The sequence below is a fragment of the Miscanthus floridulus genome, chromosome 1 (genome assembly GCF_019320115.1).
Source record: "Miscanthus floridulus cultivar M001 chromosome 1, ASM1932011v1, whole genome shotgun sequence".
NCBI classification, from domain to species: domain Eukaryota; kingdom Viridiplantae; phylum Streptophyta; class Magnoliopsida; order Poales; family Poaceae; genus Miscanthus; species Miscanthus floridulus.
In genome coordinates, this window is record NC_089580.1 from 42,507,961 (window position 1) to 42,529,599 (window position 21,639).

At 44.6% G+C, this 21,639-nt stretch overlaps 1 pseudogene; it reads right to left on the reverse strand.

Annotated features, from left to right (window-relative positions):
* Positions 1-606: 606 nt before the first annotated feature.
* Positions 607-6,828, reverse strand: LOC136481203 (anthranilate synthase alpha subunit 1, chloroplastic-like; annotated as a pseudogene).
* Positions 6,829-21,639: the final 14,811 nt, after the last annotated feature.

A 21,639-nucleotide genomic window follows, 5' to 3' on the forward strand; every position in this document is an offset into this window, starting at 1 on the left:
TAGAATAACTTTTATTCTTTTTTCAAAAGTATTACTTTAACATAAACTTATATTGCCGCCTCTAAATCTTAACCTCACATTAGTCTTCTATAATGTTATTTGAAATAAGAAAATACAATTTTTGTAATATAATATAGCAATCTTATAAACTTCTTACTTTTACAATAAAATATTTTATGCACAAATGGTATGACATTACTACGTGATAATGATAGGGTATATGTTTTAAATATGGTTATAAGAAACTATGAGAGAATTATTATGATATTTTGGTTAGAACAAGTATGATGCACATGGCTGGTTGTGATATGTATAACAGCCAACTGAGCAGCGAACTACATAGACTTTCGTCAGCAATGAAGTTTGAGTCCTCAGTCCTCACGTGTTTCTCAAACGATTAGTTGCTTTGTGGATAATTAATAAAGTTATATTGTATTTGCAAAAAATATATGATTGCTTGAAAATCACATACTAGAATGTCAAATAATTAAGAACAAAACATGAACATTAGAATACTAGATGTTTTGTCGTGTCATTCTTGATTGTTCGCCTTAGTGTGTCAATTTTTAATGTAAATTAACATGCTATGATGGCTAAAGATTATCATTTGTTTTTCATATTTTTAACTTTATTATAATTGAGCCTTTATTCAACCTAGGAAAGTATGTTTTCTAGTATAATCCATAATCATATATACAGAGAATGAAAACATACATTTGCTTCATTTGACTAGGCTACTCTTCTAGAAATGTAGATTCGGCAAGGTCAATGGCACGAGCAACACCTGCAGCCTTGTTTAGACACTCTTGGTGCTCGTCATCTGGTTTGCTATCAGCAACTATGCCAGCTCCGGCCTGGAGGTGAGCGACCCACTCCTGCCGTGACTTTTTGTCCGTATAGGAGTACATGGTGTCAAACCGAGATGCTGTGGGGAATACGATAGTGCGAAGAGCGAGTGCAATGTCCATGTCACCGCAAAAGGAAATCCCTCCAAAGCCACCACTATACGGGCCACGCATATTCACTTCTAGCTGATCAATCAACTCCATTGCTCTCACCTGGTTGGGTTCACAAAATGACATGAGAAGTCAGACTCAAGACAGCTTCAGAGAAAAAAAGAAAAACAATAAATATTTGCCAATAACATCATTTGAGGGGAAGACACCACTTAGTCAAAGGTCATGCAATGAAAAATATTAATGATATATATATATCCTAAATTATTATAAGTTTCTTAATGGTTACTAAAACTCATAAATTTACAACAAGTTTATCACCAATTTAGTCATATTAGGGAGGCTGACATTAATGATGGCAGTGTGCCAGCTAAGTTGCAAATGGAATAATTACTGCTCACAACGAATTATGTAATAATAGGTAAAATTTTATACCCTGCGAGTAACATTTTGCACACCTATTAAGTATGATACCTATCATTATCTACATGTGTGAGTTGGTTTATCACTAGAATAGATATAATCCCTTGCATTTCAAGCACATGTAAAGCAATATACCTGCACCCGTATCCACGAGTAGAATTTTATATCTAGACTCGCACCCATGGATGAATTTTGTACCATATCCGCGGGAAGGACTTGCCATCTCTAGTTGACATATACTATATTTCATCACGTTAACAACAACTTTTGTATGTTTTATAGTTTGCACATGTTTAGCTAATCTTGGTGTATTTAATGGTTCTTTCTAGAGATTGTGTATGTTGATATTATCTTTTTCCCGCCTTCTATCATATCATATTGCAGTTGTCGTACTAAATCCATGATTTTCTATAAAAGCGAGACCCCTTTCTCTAGAAAGTAAAGTTTTGTTCTAATAGTGTGTAGTTCAGCTAATGTGTAGTGGATTCGATGTCAGAACAACATTTAAGGGATACAATCATGTTTGTTCATTCCTTGGTTATGCATGCCTACTACTACAGGTTCAACAAGTTACCTTTGGAGCGCCACTAACTGTTCCAACCGGCAATGCAAGCTCGTAGTGCATCCCAACACGTAAGATCATCACGTAGCTCCCCGGTGACCTACATAAGTTTAAAAATAGGCATGTTTTTTATAAATAATTATTGATAATACAAAACATAAAAACATGTTAAGTTCATACTATATAATTGGTATTCTACTACTTACCACAGAAACATTCATAATAAGCAGTTAATGGTCAGCATGTATTATATGATAAAGACCATAATTGTTTAACTAATGCATCATGAAAATTGTGATATTGTTGAATTTTGTTATTATCGTAAAAGAAGACTCACAGTAGAGCTGATGTGCATGACATGAGAATATCGTTCAATATTCATCAATTTCTCCACCTTTACTGAACCTGGTTTGGACACCTGTACACGTGACAAGGTTCGTTGTAGATGAAACAAGATAGCTGTGTAATAACTATATAATAACTAATAAACCACCAAACTAACTGTTTCTGAACCATAGTACGACAAACACATATAAAAGTTTGTCTTATCTAAATCGTAACCAAATCAAGTCCTTCTCATTGATATTGCATGCATTTCATTAGTAGCCACTAACAAAAGTGTAGAAATGATGTGTCTAATGGAAAATTTATCTATTTTTTGTTGTTATAGAGAGTTGCTCAAATTTGTTTAAACATAAAACTGAAAATATAATTGTACACAAAAGTTAGATTCATGGCAAGTGGCAACCATCTGAACATTCCACATAAAATATCTGTACTCTAAAATTTTTTGCATCTCTATCCAGTTTCTTAATATGTTTACCATCCTAAAAATATTTAGTTTTAGAATCGACTATATATTAACATAAAGCCATGACCACCCTAGTATCTTGTCATCTAGAAGCTTCTTGAAATCACGGATATTATTCTCAATTGCTTATTAGAAGGTAACGAAGAAATATAAATGGCACAACAACACATATTCTAAATGAATTGGAAATAAAGTATGCCAACAAAAAATAAAAATGAATAAGAAATGAGAAAAATGAACCTTTCCAACATCATTTCGGCCAAGATCTACTAGCATAATATGTTCAGCACGCTGCTTTTCATCACTCAAAAGCAATTGTTCTAAAACTTTGTCTTCAGCTTTTGTTTTGCCTCTTCTTATGGTTCCAGCAAGCTGTCGATTAACTACTGTCCTCTAAAAATATAATTATAAAAAAAGTTCATTATGTTCACTTCACCGTAATATTTCCTTTTTATAATATTTAAGACAGTGCAATAAACACTGAGACTAATTTGCGATAACATAAGCATGTGAAAGGGTAATATAATTTGAAACCGCATTGGCTCTAATAATATTGCTAAATATCCAGTTTTGGGAGTTTTGAATTCATGCCTAATTTTATCATATCACATCTCAACTATATTTTCATTCACTATATAGAAAAATCATAAACTATGTTAATATTTTACACATGCTACAATATCGCTATATATAAAAACAATTCTAAAAAATAGGGGTAAAAATTTAACTTGGAGATATATTTTATATTTCACTATTACCTTTTGCACCCGAGTAAGAATTTCAGGACTTGATGCCACGAGAATACAACCTCGTGCCTAAGAGATGAATCACATGTACATCAATTAGTATATGTTGGCCAACATGTTATAAAAAAACTAAATATTTTACATGTATTATAGTCACCTGTAGATAGGCCATATATGGACTAGGATTTACGATGCGCAATGCACGATAGATTTCAAAGGGGTCGGTGAATGTCCGTCTCTCAAAACGTTGGCTTAAAACTACTTGAAAAATGTCGCCAGCCAAGATGCGTTCTTTAGCTTGGACAACGATATTTTTATATTCTTCTCTTGACATCGTTGAATTTTGCATTACTAAGCCAATGTTTCCAACGTTAAGTTTTATCGAACCAGAAGAAAGTGTTGGGCTACAAGAAGGATTAATAACTGATTAGTAAAATAAGCGCTAGTGAAAGAAATGATACTTATGAAAAACGACGAGTTATCTAAGTCCTATAACTCACACATTGAGGCAATGTAATCTTGATAACAAAGCTTCAAGCCGATTTCTTCCATCTTCATATGCTTCATCAATAGAATGATAGCAGTCCGTCCTCACCCAATGAATAACATGTGTTTTCTATAGCAAATAAAGATTAGACCGGTAAGCAACACTCATAATTTGCCAGATATGTGGTTATTGTTGATATTAAACAAAAGTAGAACTTATAAAATAAATATATTTCGAAAAAATATATTGTTCCTATATGGTGTAGTTTTACCTATTTACAATTGTTAAAATTATCAAAAAAATCATCATAGAGTGGTTGGAAAATTTTAATATTTAAGAGAGTGATAATATAGGAAAAGTCAATCACCATACGTGGTTGTGGATAACTTATAAAAAGTGCAAAAAGTCATGACAAGGAATGAAGCGGTAAACATTTGATGACATAATTCTAATCATGTCCAATGCTATACCATATAAATATAAAATTTACACGAGAACATATAAACAATTTTTAAGTTATTAATTTATTAGAGAGAAATATGTTAACAGATCAACCTTTCATGATAGCATAATACTAGTAAACACTAGGATGAAGAGCGTGCATTATTATGCCGCATGCACTCTTATATTAGTTTGAGTAGTTTCATAAGGAAGAAAACAACATCTATAATTTGAGTATACTAACCCTATATAAAGTTACATACATCTATTCCAAATTATATTTCACTTCGGTTTTGTCTTAAATCAAACTTTTAAACTTTGACCAAGTTCATATAAAAATGCTTCAATATCTACAACATTAAATTAGTTTCATTTGATTGTCTATGAAATATGTTTTTATAGCACTTTATTTAAGTTGCAGATGTCAATATATATTTTTCTCAGAACTTGGTCAAAGTTGAAGAAGACTTAGGACAAAACTAAAGTGAACTATAATTTGGAACGGAGGGAGCACAACGCCATCTGATTTACAAGCATGCACTCTTATAATAGCTTGAGTAGCTTCATAAGGAAGAAAGCCACATCTATAATTTGAGTATGCATGCTGACCATGTATAAATGGACAAATTAGAGTATTATCTAATCAACCGAAACATATAAAGGGATGGTGTATATGGTACATACCTTTTCAACATGATCAAACACAATGACATCACTGTAGAGGCCTAAATGAATGTCAGGAAGGTTCCTATCGTCATGCAGGTGCCTTACTAAAAGGAAGCTTCTTTGTTTCAACATAACGTACTGTATCATATGAGAAGAATCCAACCCATCCCCCTACAAAATATCATAAAAATGTTGTGACCGTAATTGATACAAAACAAAGAGCTATCCCCATGTCTTCCCTACAAAGCATTCTAGCTATTGAAGAGAAGTAATATTAGTATATCACCAAACAACATTCTAGCTATTTAAGTGAAGTCAAAATATACAAACTTGGACCAACAAAATTATTCAAATTACATACAAGATTAAGACATGAAACTTGTATCAATAGACTTATATCCAAAGTGCCTCTAATTTGAGATTGATTTATTAGAAAATGACAACATACAGTAAGAAAATTTAACGGCTAAAATATATTTTGTTAGACTTTTTCCTATTAAAATGCTCTTATCATTTTGAGACAGAGGGAGTACTAGCAACATGCGCATGGAGAATAGGACAAGGCTCATGGCCTCACCCCAAGTATGTAAAGCAAGAGGCAACAGAGGATGTTTTTACCTCAAGGGAAGTTCACAGATGTATCATCTATGGCAAGTGACAGTATGACAACAATTTGAGATACACAAATCACAGCTAGCATTCTCATTCTAAATCCAGAGTAACTGGAAGGGGGAAAAAGTGTACCACAAAATGCATCAGGGAGGCCGTCAGTAATCTGCGGGTTCCACTGCTCCATGATGATCCTGGGGATCTTCATCGGATCAGGCACGAAGTGCTCCCTCCTCGACTTCATCTCATGGTCCATCACTGTCACATGGTTAGCCTTGGCCACGATCTCCATGGCAGGCTGCGCCCCGACCACGCTGTACCTCCCCTGCAAATCACATGCTCGGTGAAATGTCTGGACTACCAGAGGCCGAGAGCCGGCCGGCCGGGTGTCACGGATAGCGAATCTATGACTCACCACATTGGTGCCCTCGGAGCCCTGCTCGACGGACTCGAAGAGGAAGCTGGGCGCCTCGCGGTCGTCCTCCTTGACGAGGCAGCGGTACGCGAGCACCGGCGTGAGGTGATCGGAGAAGATGCACCTCGTGAGCGGTAGGAGGTTGCAGCCCTCCGCCGCCGCCGTCCGGAACTTGGACTCCTCCTCCCTCACCGCTGAGCGCACGCACGAGAGACGAGACCGTACCACGGCATTAATCAACCAAAACTGCAGCATACCCAATCTCAATTCGGCGGAACAGACAGCCTCGGATCGAGGCACAGGCACTCACCGACGGCGTCGAGCTGGTGGAACGTGGCGGTGGTGGCGTGGCAGGTGACGACGGCGTTCCCCCGGCGGCGGAGGCTCAGCGGCCGCGATGACGGCGCGAGGCGCAGCGAGAGCGCGAGGCTGGCAGTGGCCATGGACTGCAGGCGGATGACAGCAACGCAAGTGTGCCGATGGTTGTTGAGGGGACGAGCGGCAATGGATATAGATAGCGGCGGGGCGGAGCGGGGCGCGAGGGAAGAGCACGCGGGCGGCGGGCGGGGACGATTGGAGTGGAGCGGGGGAGGGCGCGCGGACGCGGCGGGACACGTCGTGGCAGCGCCTGGCTTTCCGGCGTGGCCACCCGCGTGCTCCGCTAAAGACGAAAGAACGGATTATGTTGTGTTGTGGCGCCCCGCCCACGAGGTTTCAGGCTGCTCGCATGCTTGGATGGATGGACATGCATGTTTTTCTCTCAACTCTTCTGTTCAGCGCACGGATTAGGATGTTTTTTCTCTCCTTTTTTTAGCCTTTTGGCCGGTGCATTTTTTGGGGGTGAAAATCCGAATCAGCAAAGCATCTTTTTTAGATCAAAGAATGTGCCCTTCCTTTAATGCTTTGGTAGAAGAAGTCAACTTGAAGCTATGTCGAAATTCAAATCAACAAATAGCACCGTTAATTAAATAAATAATGTTCCCTTTGCTAAATCGGTAGAACAACTTAACCTGAGTGTTGGGGGGCGGCATTGCCTTTACGCCGCCACCCGCCTTGCCATCAGTGTTTTCGCAAGACTACCTTTTGGGTCGGATTTTTTACATTTTTGCTCTTTTTTTAAAAGTTTCTCACAAATAGATCCCTGGCGGAAAGAATTCAAAAAATAGATCCTTAGCTCGGCGCCATTGATGCTGACGAAGAGCTAGGCGTCAGCGTCTCTGGCGCCGAGCTGCTGGGCACGGTGAAAATGCCTGCCAGAGGGCTCGGCACCGATCACTCTAGCGTCGAGCTCGGCGCCGAGCCTCCTGCCATTTAAAAGTGCATGCAGTGCAGTGGCGAGTAGTACATGCTCACTTTTAAAAGTGCATGCAGTGGCGCAGACTGACACAGCGTATTCAATTGGACTTGAAGAGTCACATCAGAGTAGTACATTCAATGGGGACCGTGAAGCGCATGGAGAGGAGCAGATGGTGCAGCGCATTCAATTACTTGAAGAGTCACATTAGCTAGCCCCTATTTATTTGCGTATATTTGTTTCTTGTACGGGTAGATTACATCTCAGTATAGGGAAAGGTAGGTGGCTAAGAATGTTGTATCACTGAGAAATTAAATATGCTAATATGATCTACCCTCCCTGTTTTAAATTGGACTTCATCATGGATCAGTCTTAAGCCCGTATCTCAGTGATTTCAGTCTTATTCCTCTGCTCTTACTAAAAATAAGACTGGATGTGATTGAAAGTTAAGGAAACAACAGAATCCATGATTTCTAAAAGCAAAATGGAAAGCAAACATGGCACAAACAGCAGAGGTGCCAAGGAGAAATTACTAATACACACAAAGTTATTCGATAGAAGAAATTCAATATCTAGAGCCCCCAAATGGTTGTCTATCGCCCTGTTCGCTTGGTCGTAAACGATCGTTTCCGCCCCAGCCGAACAGGCTGTATATTGTTGAGTAACTAAAGTGCATTTTAGGACCTATAATATACTTATTTAACAAAATAGAAATGGGATTTTTGAATAAAAGCAACGGCAACTCACTAGAGTTTCAACATAAAATATAGAGAAAATTATTTAGTAGATAATAAGAACTAAAATTGAAAGCTGGAATAGATTTATGAGGTCATGACATATGTCATTATAATCTGTAATACAACCTGGTCCTTGCTGCCCCTTTTTTTTGGTTTCAGAGTCTAATTCATCATTAGTTCCATGCATGTAGCTGAACAAAAAATGGAAAAGAAACTAAAAGAACGCGATGACAAATATGTTGAGCTGGATACCAAGTTTCTGAGGCTTCACAAGCGTGCAAAACAACGTATACAAGACATACAAAAGGTAAGAAGTAACCAATTTTTTATCTGTCCTATCTTCACTTTAGCTTGAAAATAGTAGATCTTTTACTTCACTGCCTCAGTCTCTCCCTAAATATGGAATTTTTCAGCTGTCCTATGTGCACATTAGTTTGAGAATAAACTAGTACAATTTGATTCAACGATTGTTGTGGTGTAATCGACTCTTTGCTGCATGTTTCTCATGTTTCGTGAATATACTGAATTATTGAAACAAGAAGTTGATCTTTAGTGTTTTTTCCTACACATTTACAGGAAAAAGATGACCTGGAAGCTCGGTTTAATGAAGTTAATCAGAAGGCTGAGTAGCCTGCTTCTCTGCAATTAGCAGCACAGCAGGAACTGGAACGTGCTCGTCAGCAGGCTAGTGAGGCCTTAAGGTCAATGGATGCTGAAAGGCAGCAGTTGCGAACAGTGAACAGTGAGTGACTTTATTAATCTCACTGTACAATGTATGTGTCATCTTTTAACATTGTGCAAATATAGCACGAGGCCTGTCGTTTCTGTCCTTGCTTGGGGTGGGTGAAACTGAGTGGTATAGTTAGGCTGTGTTTAGTTCGTGAAATAAAATTTTTTTGGATGTCACATCGGATGTTTCGGGGACGTCGGAAGAGGTTTTTGGATACTAATAAAAAAACTAATTACATAGCTCGCCTGGAAACTACGAGTGAGTGACTTTATTAATCTCAATGTACAATGTATGTGTCATCTTTTAACATTGTGCAAATATAGCACGAGGCCTGTCCTTTCTGCCCTTGCTTGGGGTGGGTGAAATTGAGTGGTATAGTTAGGCTGTGTTTAGTTCGCGAAATGAAAAATTTTGGATGTCACATCGGATGTTTCGGGGACGTCGGAAGGGATTTTTGGATAGTAATAAAAAAACTAATTACATAGCTCGACTAGAAACTGCGAGACAAATTTATTAAGTCTAATTAATCCATCATTAGTGCATGTTATTTACTATAGAACTTATGGCTAATCATGAACTAATTAGTCTTAAAACATTCGTCATGCGATTTCCAACCAAACTGTGCAATTAGTTTTTTTTCGTCTATATTTAATATTCCATGCATGTGCCGCAAGATTCGATGTGATAGTTTGGGTGAAAATTTTTGGGAACTAAACCAGGCCTTATATGAAACCTGAATATGTTGAAGTGCAGCTCCCGCATGCGCTACACGGTCCCCATTGAATGTACTACTCTGATGTGACTCTTCAAGTCCAATTGAATGTGTTATGTCAGTCTGCGCCACTGCATGCACTTTTAAAAGTGAGCATGTACTACTCGCCACTGCACTGCGTGCACTTTTAAATGGCAGGAGGCTCGGCGCCAGAGTGACTGGCGCCGAGCTCAGCGCCAGAGTGACCGGCGCCGAGCCCCCTGGCAGGCATTTTCACCGTGCCCAGCAGCTTGGCGCCAGAGACGCTGGCGCCTAACTCGGCGCCAGCATCAATGGCGTCGAGCTAAGGGTCTATTTTCTGAATTCTTTCCGCCAGGGGTCTATTTGTGAGAAACTTTCAAAAAAGGGCCAAAATGTAAAAAAATTCAGCCTTTCGGGAGACCGGTGGTTATTGGCAGGTAAGGCAAAGGTCATTTTATCTCGGCTAAGACGTAAGGCTTTTCGACCTTCACACCCGTAACCCGCCAAAGCGGCGAGGGCGTCCTTTCGCTCATCATGACGCTTTCGGTATGATGATATATGTGTTGAGCAGGTTGACCCTTTTCGTCTCCGTGTTACGAAGGGGCGAAAGCGAACGGGGGACGGGAGCTGCACGGCTCCCTCGACGTGGTCCCCACTTATGTCAGCTACGGGGCGGGGAAGGGGGACCAAACGAGGAAGGAGCCCACCAGGGGAGGCCAAAGGCGGAATTGACCAAAGAGGGCCCGGGAGTACGGAATATGCTCTAGAATTTGGGCATTTAGAAGGGCACTTATGTCATTGTAAATGGTGTGGATGTGTATAAATAGAGCTCCAGGAGAGCCGTGTAAGGAGAGGAGGAATGAAACCCTAGTTCTTCCAATTATTGATATTCGTCATTCTGGCATTCCCTATTCCTTTCGTTTGTCTTTACATTTTGGGTTACTTGAGCGGCAACCAGTTTCGAAGGCTAAGGCCTAGAACAACACTGAGGCAGGCCAGTACATTCATATTGAAATCCAAATAAGCAAATAACGATGGTAAATCGGAGAACAAATCCAGAAAAACTTTGTTAGATAATTGAGGAATTAATTCAAATAACCGGATTTGTATCATAGGAAACCTAATCAATTCAGATGAGCAGAAAATGATGAGTCAATAATGTATTTCCGAATATAACTGTGAGATATACCATTACTCTTTATAGAAAGAGAGGGAGAGATAAGGTGTACAGTCCAAAAATAAAACAAAGAAAAAACAATCAATATGCTAAAAAACAAAAGCGGTCAGCACACACACATGAGTTTGTCACAAACATACATAAACAATGAGGAACCGTTTATTACAATTACTGAGGGATATTTGTTTTGTTCCTAGGACCACCAAACAGACCTAGGTTGTCTGTCTCTCTATACCGATCACTGTTGCTATTTTTTAGGCTGGGCCTATTCTTAGGATAAGTTACACCGGCACACTACGCCCGATGGTAGATGGGCCAGCCAGCGAGCCAGCGACCCCTATAGAGGAGAATTAGCAAACGGGCCACCACATCTTGATGAAAGAATCTTCGTTTTCCAGAAAATAACTGTTTCGTCTTAAAAAAATTCTACACTCACGCAATTTAGAGCAACCACAACTTTTTAAGCCCTTTCTAGACAGGGTTAACAAATCACATGACGTGATGATAGGTGGATAGATGTATATCTGGACCTGATTTGGATTGGACTTTTCAGCTCTTAGGGATGTTGAAATTTTGTGTTTTTCCTTTCAAAAAACTGATGAACCGTGGTATTGGTTGAAGAAGTATTTCTTTCTACGTAGTAATAGTGAAAATTGGGACAAAAATGACACACAAGCAGCCTTTAACATTTAAAATTTATCAAAAAAAAATCTAAGCCCTACGTTATCTAGTGTTGTTACACAGCCAGCACACAGTACTTCTGTGTCATGCCTGACGCGCCACATCATGGCATCGACAAAAAGCCGAACATGCCCTCTATAAATTGTACTCCCTTCGTCTCTAAATAACTGTCCCTTTCGGTTTATGTGTCATAAGTTTGACTGGATTTGTAGAAAATATGTGCAACATTTGTATCTCCAAATAAATTTATTATGAAAAAAAATTCAACCCGATCTATTTAATGATATTAATTTTATACCATAAATATTAATTTTTAATATATATTTAGTCAAAGTTATTTCTCAAAAAATAAAAACGACAGTTATTTTAGGACGGAGGAAGTATGTAACATTATATTGGTGTTGTTCAGCAGTGCTGTAGCCTATCACCGGAACTTTTGAAGAGAGTCATTTTGCTTTATCTTGATTGTATTACAAACCTCATAATAACGTATAGGAGTATTAATACTCCCTCCGTTCCAAATTATAAGTCATTTTAAGAATCTTAGAGAGTTAAAAGATCTCAGATGAAATTTATATGATAACATAATAATACTTATGATATTAACTAAGTCTCGTTAGATTCTTCATTAATTATATTTTCATAGTATACATATTTGATGCTATAAATCTTTGTAATTTTCTCTATAATTTTGATCAAATTTGAAATGCTTTGACTCTCCAGTTTTTTTTTTGGAATGACATGTAATTTGAAACGGAGGTCAAGTTCGGAGCATAGCGCATCAGTTCAATTAAATTCGATGAGACGGTGACGACGACTTGGGTACCGAAAAGTCGCGGCAAACAGCAGCGACGCGTGAGATCGACGGATCGGGAGGGACCAGCGCCCAGCGGGGAAGCTTGTTCGTGGCGGCGCGTGGCGGCTGGGCCCTTTTCACGACTGTAATAACAAATCACAAAGCAAGAAACGGTGCCGGTGGTAATACAAGAAACGACTGTAATACATACTATGATACTAGAGTGAGAGAGAACAGAGAAGAGGAATTCATCAGAATTCAGAAGTCAGATCTGGCTCGGCATATGCTTTACGATGATCCTTCGTACTAATTCTCTACTACACGGCAATTGACAGATACTGTAAAATGTGAGCAAGGTTGGCCATCGGCATCGAACGGAAAAAAAAGAAGCATACTGCGAACATATGCTAACATACTAATAATATGTATTTTTGAAAGGTACTACTAATATATTTTTCCCAAAGATACTACTACTAATATTATCGGTCACATACAAAAATGTACAGACAAGAAGAGCATGCCAATCAGGCGTACGCATGTGCCGATCAGTTTGCACCGACTGGGCCCGCCTTATGATTGCCAATCAGGCGTACGCATGTGCCGATCTGTCTGGATGATTGTTGGGGAATCTCACGTCTCCGTCAGAGCAAGTATAATAGCAGGCTGTAAACCGACTAAATGTTGATGTGGAGGAGAGAGGGGAGAAGAGAGAGGAGAAGCGGGCTGTAAGCTTACAGCCGGTTTGGGCACAAGAACCAAGAAAATCTGTGAGAGAGACAAGTGGGCCATGTATTAACTGTAAAGAGCTATCTACTGTATGAGTGAGCTGAGAGAAGGCTACAAAAAAACCTTACAGCCAGTAAGCCGGCTGTATTATTAACCTTTCTCTTACGAGGGAAAATATACTCTTTTTTTATTGTCCTTACTCGTGTAAGCAATTTTTTACTACTACCTCCGCTCCAATTTGTAACTGCTTTTGGCTTTCCAAAATTCATAATATATATATATATATATATATATATATATATAGGCATAATGTACATGTAGATACATAGCTAAAGATAAACAAGTAGTAGTAAATATACTTGCTTAAAAGGGAATTGTTGCCATGGTCAAGGAATTGCTTGAAAGGCCAGCGAAGAGAACAGAAAAACTATTCCCCAACTTAGGCCCTGTCTGGGTCTATGCAGTTTTTGCCGGTTTTTAAGAATCTGGTTTTTTAAAATTAGGTGGGATCCAAACAGATCAATTTTATCAGTTTTTTTTCAGATTCTTAAACACCAAGAAGTTGTTGATACCCAGTTTTTGTCAGTTTCTTGTAACATGTGAGCAATAAATGAAGCCAAATTCTAAAAAACTGGAGATCTAAACACCCCACCAGTTTTTGTTTGGAATCTAAATTTTAGAAACTAGAGGCAAAACTAGTTTTTGAGAATCTAAAACTTATCCACAGGCCCTTAAAGCTGCTTCAGCTTCAACTCTACTCCTTGTTTGTCAGGGGTACTTCACATGTTTAGAAATTCTGTCTGGAGAGAGAAAACAAAAGAAAAATCCTTACTCCCACGTAATATAAGTGCATTATAGTGTTTTTAGCAATTAAACGAAAGGGTTACCTCTAACTTGATTTTACAATTTATGGAATTTCTACATATTCATGGCTGTCTTCCACATGTGTCGGTGTTTTCGGACCACCGACGAGTAAATTTGTATTTGCGCGTCTCGCTCGAATGGTATGCTCGGAGGACACAAGGGTTTATACTGGTTCGGGCGGAACGTCCCAACGTCCAGTTCGCTGCTGCTCATGTTACCGGCACTTGGTTTACAGTAGGGGTTACAAACAGGCGAAAGAGGGAGAGGATCCCAAGTCTCTGGTGGAAGGAGTGAACGGGTGCTGAGAGCTCGCTTGCCGCTCAGCCGTGTGCTCATATCGTGCTCTTGTATCTAGATCCCCCGATCTCCCCTTTTTATGGGGCGCCCTGCTTCCCCTTTTATAGGCGAAGGGAAAACGCATATTACAGAGGAGAAAAAGGAGAAGAACCAGAGAGAGAAGAAGGCTTCCAGGGTTGCCGGGTCCTTCTTCTCCTTCATACGGGCCCCGTCGATCCTGTAGATGTCAACAGAGATGGCTCCATGTCATGGCCCTGTTCATCACTGGCGTCATACGCAGGCGTCATCTGCCGATCATGGCGTTTCACTCCGTCCCGGCGGACGTCGTGATGAACTGACGCACCTGTCAGCGTCCGTACGAGGATTAGACAGAATAGCACCGGCACGCCCGACACTGTTCTTGATGTGAATCCCCAGGTATGGCCCATCATGACCACGGGTTACATCGAGGTGTGCCAGCCTCTTCCCTAGCGTCAGAGTTTTGACCCAGACCCATATGCTTGGACCTAGAGTGGTTGGCGACGGTATGGGTCCCCGTCGGATGAGACGGAACTCGCGTCCTCAAGGTCGGGCGAGACAGAGCCCGCGACCTTGGGCGAGACAAAAACCACGTCCTTGGGATCGGGTGAGACGGAGCCCGTACCCAAGGGGTCGGGCGAGACGAAGCCCATGGCCTCGAGGTCAAGCAAGACGGAGCCCGTGGCCTCGAGGTCGGGTGAGACGGAGCCCGTGGCCTTAGGCGAGATGGAACCCGCGTCCTTAGGGTCGGGCGAGATGGAACCCGCACCCAAGGGGTCGGGCGAGACGGAACCCGCGGCCTCGAGGTCGGGCGAGACAGAGCCCACGGCCTTGGGATCGGGCGAGACCTTTTAATACGTCTTGAGCCATCTGGGGAAGTTAGCATGGGCGCTAACTTCCTTGCTTTGGGTATCCCTAATATCGATACCCGACAGTAGCCCCCGAGCCTGCGGAGGAGTAGAATACTCCTTTGGAGGCTTTTCCAGACGACAAGACTCTGAAGGCCTTGGCCTTCTTTTTGTAGCCCGCGACATGCCCTGGTAGGACGGTGATTCCCTTTTGTCATGATCAGTCTTCTTGGGGGCATGTAACCATAGAATTCAGGGAGGTTGGAAAGATTTTTCTTGATTCCGGTCCCCTAGGATTTGATCGGTCCACCATCGTACTACGACCGCGCGTTCGGTCTCCTTGCGAGTCCAACTTCCCTCAAGCCCCCACGCGTAGCAAGGGTCCGATCGAGGGTCAGCTCATCTTTTTTATCGTCATCCCTCAAGCGTTTTTTCGATAAAACGGAGGGGCTGAGCCGGGCCATGTTTTTCCTCGATGGACGAAACATGGTGCTCGGTGAGCTATTAACGGGCCAGTCCGAGTGGGGCCTCGGCTTCCCATTCTCGGGGGTCCAGCATGGGTTAGCTGGTGACCGACTCCAGGCTCTTGGCGGCCAATCCATATAGTTCTTGGGTCCGTTTGGCCGGTCCCAAGGGCTTGTTGCCTTTCTTTGAGGAAAAACCATAGACTGGGAACCAACCAAGACTCAAATGTGGGCTAGAATGCCTATGGCACTCGTGCGGCCAGGTACTGGCCGCTAGTGGGCCCATCTCTTTTCACCCCTTGCTCTAAGGGTGCCCCGGAGCGGTTGTGAACCCGTCGCGGGCTAGCCTTTGAACTCTTGGTCCTGAATGGACCATAGGAGCGTTTTCAGCTCTGTATCCCTCCTACCTATAATGGTTCTTGGCCCATCAACCAAGCAAAACCATCATCCGGCGTGTCCTTCGAGGGACATGGCCAAAGATAGCATGCGCACAATCTTCGGAGGGAGGTGACGTGACGCGGCGCAGCGGGCGCATGAACCTAGGTGGACAGTTCGCTTCTCGCCCCTCTCTGTCCTATAAATAGCGGTCTCACCCTTCATGTTTCTGCCACACCAAAACTACAGCCTTACCTCTCTGTTTCTCCCACGCCGCCGTTCGGATCTGCCGTGCTTGCTAATTGTCGCTGGAGCCCTAGATTTGTAGTTCTACTTCTCCGCCGCCGCCTTTGCTTCTCCCACAACCCGCCTCCATCCTCTATGGATTCGTGGTACCGCCTCCGACGTTTTCCCATGCGCGCATGGAGGGCCTCATCAAGGTGGTCTTTTCTATGGGAGGACCGATGTGGTGGAGTGGCTTGTGCCCGACCGTGAGGATGTGCCGGCGCCGCCCGATGGCTATGTCATCTCCTTCGTGCCCTTCCACGAGCGTAGACTCACGGTTCCTCCCCACCTGTTCTTCCGGGGTCTGTTGCACCACTCTCAGATTGAGCTGCAACACTTGAACCCCAACGGGATCCAGCACATCGTGGCCTTCATCGCAATGTGTGAGGGGTACCTGGGGATCAAGCCCCACTTCGAGCTATGGAGATATTTCTTCTCCATTTCCTTGATCAACAAGGAGAGAGGCTAGGAGACCCCGGTGCCAAAGGGATGCGTGGGCATTCACCTCCGGGGGCAGCGGGCGGCCGAGTACATGTCCTGCTAGCTCTCAAGATCCAACGAGGGGTGGCATTCACATTGGTTCTACCTGAAGAACGACCCCGCCGCTCCCTTGCCGGTCTTCTCTGGGTGCCTGGTCGAAGAGGTACCACTGTCATGGCCGTGGGGGCCACCATCAAGGAGAAGAAGAGGATGTGTGACCTCCTTGAGGCCATTGTGTTCCTAAAGACCCATGGCCTCTTTGAGGCCGGCGTCATCAGGGGGTATCACGCGAGGAGGGTGGCGCCGCTGATGGCGCGCGTCCTCCCACTGTATGGGATGACGCCCAACGCGCTGCTCATCAGGACGATGCTCGCCTAGGGGCTACTCCATGATAGTGAGGTCACGCATCGCATTAATGAGGCCACAGGGGAGGCTAATGTCGTGTTCTTGATCCTGGGGGAATCTCATGACGCAGCCGAACGCGGGCTTCATCGAGCTGCCGGTGGGGTTAGTCTTCTAGGACTCTATCACGCTGCTACCAGAGCATGCGGCCGTGAGGGCGGCAAACCATGTTGTGGATGAACAAAGGAAGAAGAAGGATGATGAAGAGAAGAAATGGCGGTCGAAGCACCGAGCAAAGCTGCAGCGAGGGAAGCTGCGTCAAGGTTCATCGGGAGAAGAGGAGGAAGAAGAAGAAGAGAAAGAGGAGGATGATGGCTCTGGGTTGCCCATCCCATGGGATGATCTAGCCGCCAGGGATGAGGACCTGCCTTCTCCACAGGCAGCACCCTTCCTGCGGCATGCTATGGGGCAAGAAGGAGAGGACGCACCCCCGGAGTTGGTAGAATCAAACCTCCCCGCCCCGTCTAGACCTTCAATGGCGTTCTCGGAACAGGCAGAATTAGGACGCCTCGCCTTGTCTGGGCCTTCGACGGCGGCCTCGGGGCTGGCGGAATCAGACCATCCTGCTCCGTTTGGGCCATCTATGGTGGCCCCAAAGCTGGCGGAAATAGGTCACCCCGCTCCGTCCGAGCCCTGAGCGGCGCATCCAGAGTCAACGAGAGGCGGCTGTTCTGATTTGTCCGAGCCCTCCGAGCTGAGGCAGGGCTCGAAGCGACAATGTGCCGATGAGGAGCAGCTAGGGTCGAGAAAGTTGGCCCCAAAATGTCCTCGCATGATGGCGTTAGGGTGAGTCAAGAGTTTTTTTGTCCTTTTGTCTTAATGATTTTTTGCCATAAACTGACTGCCATGTTCCTTGCAGCGTCGGAGGATGTGGGACTCTCCTACGGCTCGCTCCGAAAAAGATCCTCCTCTAGCAAACGCGCTAGGAGTCGGCTGGCGTCGCGTCGGTGGTGAGTGTGAGTGGCGTTGGGGCAGCCATGGCATCGACCGAGGAGGCGTAGCCGATGGCTGCATCCATGGGAGAGCAGGCAGAGGAGGGTGCATCCGGGGCACCTATGGTGGGCGTGGCGTGGCCGGTCGTGTCCTCGACATCACAGGCAGAGGTGGCACGACCGATGCCATCATCCATGTAGGTGGCCGTGTCCACAGCGGGGCAGACGGAAGGGGGTGCACTCGAGGCATCCTTCATGGATGTGGCAACAGGGTAGGCCTATGTCTCTGTGTCACCCGCCCCCTCTATCACTAAAGGAGCTGCTCTAGAGGAGCTACCACCGCAAGAGAGGTCGGCATGGGGATGTCCTAGTCTCTGGTCCGTGTGGCTACCCTCTATTACACAGTAGAGGAGAGGGAATGGGGGAGCGTCCACACAAAGGTTGGGGATGTGGTTCATGCCCTGACCACCATGCTAAGCTCGATGCATGACATTGTCGCCTCGGTTGGCCAGCTATGATATGACCATGCTTCTGACCCTCATGTTCTCTTTCCATGCCTCTAAGTCTTGTCATCTATGCAGATCCTTATGGTCCATAGCTAGGAGAAGTCCTAGTTCCTTGCTGAGGAGACATGGCGGAGTGAGGGGCTGGCCACACAGCTCGCTGTCGCCCGTCAGGAGGTTGCTGAGCTTGCCCCTGCTGCCCGGAGGTGGCTGACCTCTGAGTTAGGAAGAAGGATGCTCGTGACGACACCCATGAGGCCAAGGAGAAGCTCGTGGCCCTAATCGAGAGGGTGCGCACAGACACCATGGAGGCCGAGCGGCTACAGAAGGAGCGGGACGATTTGCTCTGGGCCGTAGATGAGCTCCACACGACGATTGACTTGGCTCGCTAGGAGCGCGCTGACACTCAGCTGTGGATCGACCACCTCGAGGATGAGCTTTAGGGGGAGAGGGACTTGAAGGTTGCAGCCAAGGACGTGTCCGCTGGGCTCACCACGGATGTCGGTCAGTGCCAAGAAGAGGTTCGGTGCCTGGAGGCCGAGGTGAATGGCAGCGTGATGAGGTGTGCAGGCTTTGGGTGGATATGAACGGTAAGTCTCCGGTTTCCCTTGTTATCTTTCTCCCTCAAATCCATGGTAAGCCTTTTGACAAGGTCGGTATGTGACTTAGGTAGGTCTCAATGACTAGCTCAGGGCGGAGGTGGTGAAGAGCCGTGGCCTAGAGAAGGGGCTCAGTGAGGTGAAGGACACCCTCTAGAAGGAGAGCGATGAACACGACAACCTGTGCATCGCCGTCCAGCTAGCCCCAGAGCAAGAGACAAGCTCGCTCGTTGTTCACACCACCTAGATCACGGACTGGGCACATGATATGGCAAGGGGCGCGCTTCGCTTTGGCGTTCACCTATCATTCGTGATCGCCCGTTCTCATTATGATAACATCGATCTGGTGACGATGAGCCAAGGCTTCGTGTCTGTCTATACCGACACCGAGCTAGATGACATCAAGAAGGAGGTGGCCCCCTAGTGCATGACCTTTTCCTCCCTAGGATCTGAGCCATCGTCCTGCGACCACGCATTTAGTCTCCTTATGAGTCCAACTTCCCTCGAGCCCTTGAGCGTTGCAGGGCTCCGGTCGAGGGGTCAGCTCATCTTTGTGATCATCATCCCTCAAGCGTTTTTTTCGATAAAACAGAGGGGCTAAGTCATGCCATGTTTTTCCTCGATGGACGAAACATGGTGCTCGGTGAGCTATTAACGGGCTAGTTCAAGTGGGGCCCTAGCTTCCTGTTCATGGGGGTCCAGCATGGGTCAGCTGGTGATCGACTCCTGATTCTCAGTGGCCAATCCATATAGTTCTCGGATCCATTCGACCAGTCCCAAGTGCTCGTTGCCTTTCTTTGAGGAAAAACCATGGACTGGAAACCGACCAAGACTCGAATGTGGGCTAGGATGCCCACGACGCTCGTGCACCCAGGTATTGGCCGCTAGTGGGCCCATCCCTTTCCACCCCTCACTCTAAGGGCGCCCCGGAGCGGCTGTGAACCCGTTGGAGGGCCAACCTTCAAACTCTTGGGTCTGAATGGGCTGTAGGAGCATTTTTAGCTCTGTATCCCTCCTTACCTATGACAGTTCTCGCGCCTATGTACACCGACGCTAAGCTAGACGACATCGAGAAGGAGGTGGCCCCTCTAGCATGGGACTTACCTATAGAGATAGAGGATGAGATCATCCCCCAAGAAAATAGTTAGGTAGATAAGCTAGGTGATGAACTTATAATAAGTGGACAAGCTATTAAATTTTGTTATGGCCAAACAGATTTTTAGCTCTTCTCCCCTTTTTGTATAAAAAGGTTGATGCGTTCCGACCCTTTCCATCATTAAGGCTATAAAGCTCGGGGCGCGGGTGAAAAAACTCTGATCACACTGGTGAGCAAAAACACCGTAGCCACTGGGGCATAGGTTTCTTGCAGTCCGACTAGTTTTACTCAGTGTTCATTTCCGTAACCCTTGCTTCTAGATCTTAACATGATAGATATACTCTTTAATGCGTTCCAACTCTTTCCATAGGTAAGGCTAAAAAGCTCAGGGTGCGGGCAAGAAACTCTAATCACGCTGGTGAGCAAAAACATCGTAGTCATTGGGGCGTAGATTTCTTGCGGTCCAACCAGTGTCACTCATAGTTTGTTTCTGCATCCCCTACTTCTATATCTTAATGTGAGAAAGGGTTGGGCATAGAAAATGTCTACTAGATAGATACGCTCTTATCAGCCCCCGAGTGACGCCTGACCCCTTATCGTTGCTGGGGTCAGGTGTCATTAAATATCAAGGAGTCGATAGCAAAACCGATAAGAGAAAGCGTGTATAGATTAAGGGTAAAAATGACGTAGCTATTCGATGTTCTAGGTGTTGACGAATACTTTGCCATCGATGGTCTTGAGCTTATAGGTGCCTGGTCAGAGCACCTCCGCAACGATGTACGGTCCCTCCCATGGTGGAGAGAGCTTGTGGTGGTTCTTGTTGCTTTGGATGAGGTGGAGCACTAGGTCCTCGATGTTGAAGGCCCGACCTCGTACTCAACGGCTGTGGTACTGGTGCAACGCTTGCTGGTACTTGGCCGAGTGGAGGAGGGCAATGTCACGCACTTCATCTAGCTGGTCCATGGCATCCTCGAGGGATGCCTCGACTCCCTATTCATTGTACGCCCTGACCCTCAGTGCTCCATAGTCGAGGTCAATCGGGAGGATAGCCTTGGAACCATAGACCATAAAGAATGTCGTGTAGCCGGTGGCCCGGCTGGGGGTCGACCTCAGGCTCTAGAGCAACATAGGAAGCTCCGCGACCCATCGTCTGCCAAACTTGTTCAACCGGATGAAGATCCTAGGCTTGAGGCCTTGTAGGACCATGCTATTCATGCACTCAACCTACCCGTTCGTGCGGGGGTGCGCCACGGTGGCCCAATCGACGCAGATGTGGTATTCATCGTAGAATCGGAGGAACTTTCCTAGTGAACTATGTGTCGTTGTCTGTGATAATGGAGTTTGGGACTCCAAAACGATGGATGATGTCAAGAAAGGACAATACAACTTGCTTGGACTTGATTGCGGAGATCGGTTGAGCCTCTATCCACTTTGTAAACTTATCTATGACGACAAGCAAGTGTGTATAGCCCCCGGGTGCCCTCTT